This window comes from Lepus europaeus, chromosome X (genome assembly GCF_033115175.1).
Source record: "Lepus europaeus isolate LE1 chromosome X, mLepTim1.pri, whole genome shotgun sequence".
Lineage (NCBI taxonomy): Eukaryota > Metazoa > Chordata > Mammalia > Lagomorpha > Leporidae > Lepus > Lepus europaeus.
In genome coordinates this window covers 89,914,015-89,925,232 of record NC_084850.1, presented here as the reverse complement: position 1 = coordinate 89,925,232, position 11,218 = coordinate 89,914,015, and positions in this window count along the sequence as shown.

Sequence of the window (11,218 nt, the reverse complement as noted above, 5' to 3'; positions counted from 1 at the left end):
TAATTTGAAAAACTTCACTTATTATTTCCTTAACAGTGATTTGCTGTCAACAAAATACCTCAGTTTTTATTTATCTCAAAAGGTCTTTAGTTTGCTCATATTATTGAAAGATAATTTTGCTGAGTATACTATTCTTGGTTGAATGCTTTATTTTCTTTCAGCACTTTGTGTCATTCGAATGCTCTCCGATATCCATTATTTCTCTTATATTTTGCAAGTTTGAAGGTTATTATATATTTTTAAATATTTTACTTTAATACATTCTAATTTTTTTTTACATTTTTTGGTTAACACTCAATAACTGTTTATAGTATACAGTGTGGTTTCTCAAGATGTTCACAGTAGTAGGCACTTCTATATAATTAGTGTTTATGCTTAGAGATATATAGCTCTGCTCTTCTATTTTTTCATGAATAATGTTACAGCTTTTGTGAAATAAAGTTATCACACTGTGCTATAGAACAGTAGAATTAATTCCTTCTGTCTGTGTTTTGATACCACTATCCAACATCCCTCTAACATTCCTCCATGATCCTTCTGAATTTCTAGTAATCTATTGTACATTCAGATAACTTTTATGCCTTAAGCATATGAAAGAGAAAATGAAGTATTGGCGATTATATGTTATACTTATTTCACTTAGCATAATGTCCTCTAGTTCCATCATTTTTTTGCAAATGGTAGAACTTCCTTAATTAAAAAAAAAAACTTTGATTTGCACTTCCCAATTTTCTTTTCTTTTTATTTTACTTAGTTTTTAACAGATTCAATGTGATTTATAGACACAATTCTAAGAACGTAATGATATTCCTTTCTTTCCTCCCTCCATACATATCATTTTCTTGTCACACCTGCCATTCTTCTCCCTTTTGTTTTTTTTTTTTAGTTTTTGAGATAACATATTTTAAATTTACATTACAGCAAAAAAGGCCTAACTCTTCACATTATAAAAAATTTAACAGAAATTCTTTAAGGCTTATGATCCAATTATATTTCATTTTCTTTTTTTTCAACTTTTATTTCATAAATATAAATTTCCAAAATACAAATTTTAAATTATAGCAGCTTTCCCCCCATAACCTCCCTCCCACCCGCAACTATTCCACCTCCCACTCCTTCTCCCATCCCATTCTTCATCAAGATTCATTTTCAATTATCTTTATATACAGAAGATCAACTTAGCATATACTAAGTAAAGATTTCAACAGACTGCACCCTCACAGAAACACAAAGTATAGAGTACTGTTTGAGTAGTAGTTTTACCATTAATTCACATAGTACAACACATTAAGGACAGAAATCCTACATGGAGAGTAGGTGCACAATGACTCCGTTGTTGATTTAACAATTGACACTCTTATTTATGACGTCAGTAATCACCCAAGGCTCTTGTCATGAGCTGCCAAGGCTGTGGAAGCCTCTTGAGTTCACCAACTCCGATCTTATTTAGATAAGGCCATAGTCAAAATGGAAGTTCTCTCCTTCCTTCAGAGAAATGTACCTCCTTCTTTGATGGCCCGTTCTTTCTGCTGGGATCTCACTCACAGAGATTTTTCATTTAGGTCATTTTTTTTTTGCCAGAATGTCTTGGCTTTCCATGCCTGTGAAACTCTCATGGGCCTGTTCCAATGTTTTTAAGTGCTTCCTCTACCTTTTCTTCTACCAGTTTCATAGTTTCAAGTTTTTCACTTATATCATTGATTCATTTTTTTTTTGACAGGCAGAGTGGACAATGAGAAAGAGAGACAGAGAGAAAGGTTTTCCTTTGCCATTGGTTAACCCTCCAATGGCTGCCGCGGCCGGTGCACTGCGCTGATCCAAAGGCAGGAGCCAGGTGCTTCTCCTGGTCTCCCATGCAGGTGCAGGGCCCAAGCACTTGAGCCATCCTCCACTGCACTCCCTGGCCACAGCAGAGAGCTGGCCTGGAAGAGGGGCAACCGGGACAGAATCCAGCACCCCGACCAGGACTAGAACCTGGTGTGCCGGCGCCGCTAGGCGGAGGATCCTTGATTCATTTTTAGCTCATTTTTTATATAAGGTGAGAGATGAGGAGGTTCTATTCTCAATCTTGTGCCTATGAATATACAGTTTTCCTGGAACCATTCCATAAGAAGAGGCTGTTTGCCCTTTCTTCATTGAGTTTTCTGGTGTCTTTGTTAACAAGTTGAATTTATTTCTGAGATACCTATTTTGTTATATTGATCTATGTGCTGATTTTTATGGTAGTACCAAACTGTTTGGATTGCTGCAACTTTGTAGTATGTTTTGAAATCAGGTATTGTGGGCCGGCGCCGTGGCTCACTAGGCTAATCCTCTGCCTGCAGTGCTGGCACACCGGGTTCTAGTCCTGGTCGGGGCACCGGATTCTGTCCCAGTTGCCCCTCTTCCAGTCCAGCTCTCTGCTGTGGCCAGGGAGTGCAGTGGAGGATGGCCCAAGTGCCTGAGCCCTGCACCCCATGGGAGATCAGGATAAGCACCTGGCTCCTGCCTTCGGATCAGCACAGTGCGCCGGCTGTAGCACGCCAGCCACGGCGGCCATTGGAGGGTGAACCAACGGCAAAGGAAGACCTTTCTCTCTGTCTCTCTCTCACTATCCACTCTGCCTGTCAAAAAAAAAAAGTAATCAGGTATTGTGATGCCTCCAGATTTTAACATTCTGTTCAGGATTGCTTTGGCTATTAGGGGCGCTTTGTGTATCTAAATTAATTTAATGAAATTTTTTTCCTTTGAAGACTAACACTAGTATTTTGATGAGATTGCATTGAATCTGTAAATCGTTTTGAATAATATGGATATTTTAATATTATTAATTCACCCAATCTTTGGACATGAAGGTGTTTTTGATATTTCAGTGAATTTAATTTCTTTCATAATTGTTTTATAGTTTTCAGTGTAGGGGTCTTTCACTTCCTTGTTTGAATTTATTCCTACTGGGGTTTTTTTGTAGTTAATGTGAAAGGCATTTCTTTCATTATTTCTCAGAAAACTTCCATTTTTGGTGTATAAAAGTGCTACTGATTTGTATATGTTGATTTTATGCCCCACAACTTTACTGGATTCATTTATCAGTTCTAACAGTGCCAAAGTGGAATCTTCAGGTATTTCTATATACAGAATATTATTATCTGCAAATAGGCATAAGTTAAATTTCTCCCTTCCTATTTGCACCTATTATGTCTTTTTATTTCTTTCTCTTGTAGAACTACTCCGGCTAAAAAAAAAAAATCCAGTACTTCATTTAATTAAGAGTGGTTATAATGGATAACCTTGTCTTGTTCCAAATCTCAGAAGAAACTCTCTAAATATTTCCCTATTCTATGTACTTTTGACTGGGTTTTCCATATGTAGCTTTATTATATTGAGGTATGATTGTAGTATACCTGCTTTGTTTGGGTTCTGTCTTGAGTTTCAGAAAACTTTTTCTGAAAAATACTGAGATAATATGGTTTTTATTCTTCATTCCTTGTACATGATGTATTGTATTTATTGATAGTGAATACTTGCATTTCTTGGATAAATCCCACTTGACCACAGTGAATGATTTTTAATGTACAGTTGAACTTGATTTGCTTGTTTCTTGTTGAAGATTTTTGCATTTTTATTTATCAGAAAAATTTGTCTGCAGTTTTTTTCTGTCCTTATCTGGTTTTGTTATCACGATGATGCTGGCTTGTTATAATGAGTTGAGAAGGATTTCCTACCCTTTTGATTTTTGGGATACAGAAGAATTGACATTAGTTTTTTCTTAAAAGTTTGGTAGAACTCAGCACTGATGATGACATTTATTCTTGGGCTTTTTTAAAAAATTGCTACTCAGAGGACATTTATCACTGTTTCAATCTCAGTATCATATTTTTCTGATTTTCTTTGTCTTCATAGTTCTATTTTGGTGTGTCACATACATCCAAGACATTTTCCCATTTATTCTGGGTTTTGCAACTTGTTGAGATGTGATTTTTCATAATAGTTCCTAAAGATTCCTTGTATTTCTGTGGTATCAGTTGTAATGCTTCATTTTTCACCTGTGATTTTATTTATTTGAGTCTTCTCTTTTTTTTCTTGATTACTTGGGAAAAGGATTTGTCAGTTTTTTCTTTTCAGAAATCTAATTCTTCATTTCATTGATATTTTGTATTGTGTATATTTCCCTGTGTGTTTTAGTTTCTATTTCTATTTAGTTTCTATTTATATTTATCAGGTAAGCAGGTTGCAAATATTTTTTCCATACTGTCAGATGTCTGCTCAGTCTATCAATTGTTTCCTGTGCTGTACAGAAGCTTATGAATTTGATATAATCCCGTTTGTCTAGTTTTGTATTGTCTGCACTTTTGGGGTCTTCTACAAGAAATCATTGCCTTCAGTGACATCTTAAAGTGTTTCCCTGACATTTTTTTTCTAGCTTTTTCACAGTTTCAGGTCTTACATTTAGAACTTTGATCCATTTTGAATTGATCTTTTACATGGGGAGTAGAATATATCTAATTTCATCCTTCTACATATGTATGTGCAGTTTTGCCAGCACCATTTGTTGAAAAAACTATCCTTTCTCCAATGTAACTTCTTGGCACCTCTTTCAAAATCAATGAGGTTTATGTATGCTGATTAATTTCTGAGCTCTTTTTTCCAGGCAGAGTGGACAGTGAGAGAGAGAGAGACAGACAGACAGACAGACAGAGAGAAGGGTCTTCCTTTGCTGTTGGTTCACCCTCCAATGGCCGCCACGGCCAGCGTGCTGTGGCCGGCACATCTCGCTGATCCGAAGGCAGGAGCCAGGTGCTTATCCTGATCTCCCATGGGGTGCAGGGGTCAAGCACTTGGGCCATCCTCCACTGCACTCCCAGGCCACAGCAGAGAGCTGGCCTAGAAGAGGGGCAACCGGGACAGAATCCGGCGCCCTGACCGGGGCTAGAACCTGGTGTTCTGGTACCGCTAGGTGGAGGATTAGCCTATTGAGCCGCAGCGCCGGCCTTCTGAGCTCTTTCTTTTGTTCCATTGATACAATAGCCAGTATTTCGCTGTTTAAATTACAGTAACTTTGAAGTATGCTTTGAAATCAGGCATTGTGATGCCTTCAGATGTGTGTGTGTGTGTGTGTGTGGATTGCTTTGGCTATTCCTGATTTTTTGTCGCTTTCCAATAAATTTTAGGATTACTTTCCATAATTTTGTGATGAATGTCATTGATATTTTGATAAAGTTGACTTGAAACTGTAGACTGCTCTAGGTAGTATGTACATTTAATGATGTTAATTCTTCCAAAGCCTGAGGAAGGCATGTCTTTCATTGTTTTGCATCCTTGATGATTTATTTTTTAAAAAGAATTAATTAATTTGTTTATTTATTTGAATGTCAGAGTTATATATAGAGAGAGGTAGAGACACAGAGAGAGAGGTCTTCCAACCTCTAGTTTACTACCTGAGAGACCAAAACAGCCAGGGCTGGGTGAGGATGAACCAGGAACCAGGAGCTTCTTTTGGGTCTTCCCTGGGGGTGGCAGGGATCCAAACACTTGGATTATATTCCACTGTTTTCTCCAGACCGTTAGAAGGGAGCTGGATCAGAAGTGGAGCAGCTGGGAAATGAACTAGCACCCATATTGGATGCTGGCATCGCAGGCAGTACCTTTACCTACTACGTCACAAAGCCAGCTCTCAAGGATCCTTGAGGGTTTCTTTCATCCGTGTTTTATAAAGCTCATTGTAGAGATCTTTCACTTTTTTGGTTAAATTTAATTCTAACTATTTAAACTTCTGTAACCTTTGTTAATGGAATTTCTTGATCTCTTTTTCACCAAGATCATTATTGGTGTATAAACATGCTACTGTTTTTGTGTGTTAGTTTTGTATCCTGTAATTTTACTGAATTTTATTTATCAGTTTTAACAGATTTTTGCTGGAGTGCTTAGATTTTTCCATGTACATTATCATATAATCCTAAAACATGAATGTTTTCATGTCCTCTTTTCTACTCTCAAAGGCTTTCACTTCTTCTATTCTCTGATTACTTTTGCTAGAATTTCCATTACTACAGTGAATAAGAGTGGTGAAAGTGTGGATAACATTGCCTTATTCTAGAACTGAGGGGTAATGCTTTCAGCTTTTCCTCAATCAGTATGATATTGGCCGTTGGCTTGTCATAGATAGCCTTTATAAACTTGAGGAATTTTCCTTCTATATGTGACTTCTTGAGGGATTTTATCATGAAGGGATGTTGAATCTTATCAAATGCTTTATTCATCTCTATTGAGATGATCATATTGCTTTTGTTCTTCAGTTTGTGGATGTGATTTGTGATGTTTATTGATTTGTGAATGTTGAATCACCCTTACATCTCTGGAATAAATTTCTCTCACTCATGGAATATGATTTTTTGATGCAGTATTGGATTCTATTTGTTAACATTTTGTTGAGAATTTTTGCATCTATATTTATGAAGGATATTGATCTGCAATTTTCTTTTTGTGTCGTGTCTCTTAGTTTTTATATCAGTGTAATGTTGGTCTTGTAAAAATAGTTGAGGAGGGTTACATTCTTTTCAATATCTTAGAATAGTTGAAAGCCACTAAGGTTAATTACAATTTAAATGATTTGTAGAATTCAGTTGTAAAGCCACCAGGCCTTGGACTTTTCTTTGATAGATTTAATTACTGATCATGGGTCTGTTTAGATTTTCTGTATCATCTTGACTTAATCCTGAGAGGTTATATGTATCCAGGAATTCATCCATTTCTTTGAGGTTTTTCAATTTGTTAACATATGGTTTTTCATATTAGTTTCTTATGACCCTTGATATTTTTTGTGGTATCAGTTGTAACATCTCCTTTTTCATTTCTAATTTTATTTACTTGAATTTTTTCTCCTTTTTTTTTGTTAGTCTGGCTAAGTTTTCATTTACTTTATCTTCTCAAAACTGGCATTTCATTTTGTTGATCTTTGCATTTTTCATAGTTTCCACTTCATTTATTTCTGTCCTAGTCCTTATTATTTCTTACATACTACTAATTTGGAATTTGATTTCCACTTGTTTTCCTAAGTCCTTGAGATGCATCATAAGATTATTCACTTCCTGTTATAAACATCCCTCTTTTTACTTATTTAGTTAGTTAAGTAGTAAAATTTCATATATACAAATATATATATAATATATATATATATAATATATATATATATTATATATATTATATATATTATATATATATTATATATAATATATATATATTATATATATATACAAATTTAGGAACACCCATACTCCCACCCTTCTTCTTCCTCCCTCTCCCATTCCTATTCTTATGTTTTACAAAGATCTATTTTCAGTTAACTTTATACTCATAAGATTAACTTACACTAAGTAGAGGAATCAAGAAATAGTATGAACAATAATGTAAAAAAAAAAACTAAAAAGCATTGTTCAGCAGAGATTGTGCAACCTGGAGAGTTGGGTAGTGGTGACTTTGGGGAGCATTTAGCATAGAAATTTCTACCTCAGGCCCATTTCCAGCTTAAGTCAACTCTGGGAGGCCCTGGCCATCATTGCAGGGAGTATATAGTTTGAATTGTGATCCCCAGAGTAGTGGTGACCAGGGGATTCATTTAGCATAGAGTGCACGCTCTTGGACCTCGCAGAAGCTTAGGTTAATGGTAGGCTGCAATGTGGCTCTACTTCCAATATCTTAATATACTGCAGCAGCCTTAACCTATAGTTTAGCTTGTTGTGCTTCATAAAGCTAACAGCCTTTAATTACCTGCTTACCATAAAAAAAACTTCCTTTTTAAATTTCTATTTTACTTTTTTATCTGAAAGGCAGAGTGATAGAGAGACACAGAGAAAGAGATCTTTCATCCTCTGGTTTACTCCCCAAATGGCCACAATGGCCAAGGCTAGGCCAGGGTAAAGCCAGAAGCTTGGAACTCCATTTGGTTCTCCCACACGGATGACACAGGCCAAAGTACTTGGACCATCTTCCCCTGCTTTCCCAGGTGCATTAGCAGAGAGCTGGAATTGGAAGTAGAGCAACAGGGACTCAAACCTGCTTTCTGAAATCGGATGCCGGCATTGCAGGTGGTGATTTAACCTACTGTGTCACAATAGCAATTCTAAAAGTTTCTTTTTGAAAAAAATGTGTGGGACTCCTTTCCAAATAAAATTGATTCCTTTGGGGGAGAACTTCACATATCTCTATTCTAATATCCTGCAAAATCTCTGAGGAAGTGCTCTGTAGCCAGAGGCAGGGATGGTTGCCCAGTTCTCTTGCTTTTTGAAAGTTTCCCTGGGGTAGGGGGAGGAATAGTCTCTGGTCTCCATAGCTTGTGTGTCATTATGGAACTTCTGTCCTAAAAATTAGCTTAAACTAGGATTATTATGAATCCATGAATCTCAGTCTGTCACCAAAGATAAACTTCCATCCTATGAGTTGGAGCTGGCTAAATGAAGAGAGCAACTGTTGCCTGGTATTTAGTCTCTACAATTTAGTAATGGAGGAGACGAGCAATGCTAATGAAATCCTCTCCCTGGAAAGATGCTGTGAACCTTTCCTGGTAGCTGAGGAGAGAGATCTCTGTCTTGTTTGCCCGTCCATCCAGAATACAGTGTTTGTCTTGATGAAATGCTGGGGAGATTGATGGGTATGAAAGTTCTAAGGCTCAAATGCTGACTTTACTGTTATCAAGACTTGCTAGATTTTCCTGAATACATGTTTTTCTGTTTGCTGTATGCCTTTGGGACACTTTCTGAAGACGTAAATGACTGTTGTTGCTGTTGCTATACCAACATTTCTGACATAATCACAATAGTTTTTTAAATTTGTATCCCTATCTCTAGTCTTTGACCTCTATAAACAGAGTTAGATTTGATAGACAGATTTGATTCCAGGTCAGGTCACTTGATTATTTCAAATGTTCTGATTCCCAATATATCAAATAGAATTTAAACTTCATAAGGCATCATTTTTAGGCCCCTATAGTTTTATCATATTTTTTGGCTCATATATACCCCAAGAATATGTTATAGCCACAATGAACTGTATCCTCAATAAGCCACAATTTTGTGCATCGTTGAGCCTTTACTAATACTATTTTTTTCTGCCTGGAATGCCTTTTTCCTACTTCTTTCTCTGCCTGAAAACTTACTCCTTATGAGACACATGTTCCTGTCACCTCTGTAGAAGAGTGGTTCAGGATTTCTCTCCAGACAGAATTAATTACTCTTTTCTTTCAACGTGTTCCTTACACTTCTAATAGCACTGTTTTATTCTATTTTGTCAAATGTGTTCACACGTCTGTCTCTTGTAGATCGCATGCTCATTGAGGTTAGGAATTGTGGGATGTATTTTGTTGTGCTCCACATGTCTCATACAGTGCATGATACAGTGTAGGTGCTCAATAAATTCTAAATTAATAAAATAATTGAGTATTTTATAAGTTAAGTAATTAGTTATGCTGTTTCTGGGGTAATTTTCAGAGTTTCCTTGTTTTCATTTTCTCAGATCTTCCAGAGGAAACTGGCAGCCTGAGATGCAGCTGGGGCTGCCCAAATCATAGTTGCTATGGCAACACTGCTTTTAGTACAGACTTTCTCTGCCCTGACAAAGGGTTGTGGATTTTTGGAAGACTGTGAATGTGGTTTTATTTTGTGTGTTTATGCGTATGAGTCATGTAACTGTGTATTGCGTGGTGTTATTGGAAGTGGAGGAGGTGAAGCCATTTGTCCATCCACTTAGCCATCCAAATCACCAAATGCTTTTATAAGAGTGCTATTTTATTTCCTTCTTTGATTTATTTCCTTTTCAGATATATTTCTGTTTCTTTCCTAACATTTTTAATGAAGCTTTAGAAATTTTACTTCCATTTTTTTACTTGAGAAAGGGTCCATTAACTCATTTAGTGGTATTTTTTTTGAGATAGCTATTAGCTGCTACTCCCCAAAATTCTCTTGGAAAATCAACAAAAGAGTATGATGGGTCTTTGGAATTTAAACAGTTTCATAATCCAACACCTGTTTGTGCATGGCTGCAAGGAGGGACATTAGCTAAGTGAATCTCTTGACTATGTTTCTGGAGATGGTAGCTGGCAATATAATACCTGGCTTGGCAAAACAGGAATCCAGGGTTTCTCACATGCAGCTAACTGTGAAACTCTATGATTGCCTTCTGGAGCTGCTGTTCCTCTAAGTTGCAAGATTCCTGAAGGCAGGGGGATTGGAGGCTACCATCAGACATTGTGTTTTTCCACACTGGTCATCATAATACTATTTTCACATAAGAGTCACATCAGTTCCATTATCGATGAAAAGAAACTGCAGCATGTTGGAAAGACTACTGGAACTCCAGTTATCAAAACTTATGACTCTAGTCCTGATTAATATCTACTTAAAATTACATGTCCCTACGTAAGTCTTTTGACATCCCTGGAATTATCTTCATTCACTGAACTATAAAGTAGTTAGAATTAGAAAAAGTTAATAGAAAATTGGCACCACATGAAAGTGAGGACAGAGGTTACTAACACTGAATGCCTACTAATGACAGAAATAGTGCTTGTGGTTTATATATATTATTCCATTTAATTCTCAATAAGACTTTGTGAGATGGATGGCATGTTATTGTTAAATATAAATCAATTTTGAAAAAGATGAAATAGCAGGTGAGTAGCAGAGATATGGTTTGAATCCAAGACTGTTTGGAGTCAAACATCTAGAAGATGAATAGCAGAGATATGATTTGAATCAAAGAATGAAATCAAATCCCATATTCTTTCCATTGCATTTTCTTTTTTGTTTCCTAGCCTTGCATAATCTCAGTGATTTTCCACACAGGATGATAGAGCTAAAATCTGGTTGCTACTCCTCTAGATCCCATTTACAAAACTCAGCCCTTCAGCAAATGCTGGAAGTCACATGAGTGGATCTGAAAGGCTCTTAATAGCCTCTTTAATGCTTGTTTTTGTTTTTGTTTTTGTTTTTGTTTTTGTTTTTTTACCGGCCAGCCAGAGGAGGGCGCTGCCAGGGGCTCTAGCTTCCCTCAGAGAATGTTTGTGGGACCTGGGGATGCCCGCCGGTGTGCTCCTGAGGCCGGCTGCTGCCTCTAGCTAGCACCTGGGGCCAGTTGGCAGCGCCGGCTGGGCAGCCTCCTAGAGCCAGGGGTCTGGCAGGCTCCGCGGGCGAATGGCATACCTAATGCTTGTTTTTGATGACTTGGTCGAATCTACTTGCCCAATGCCATA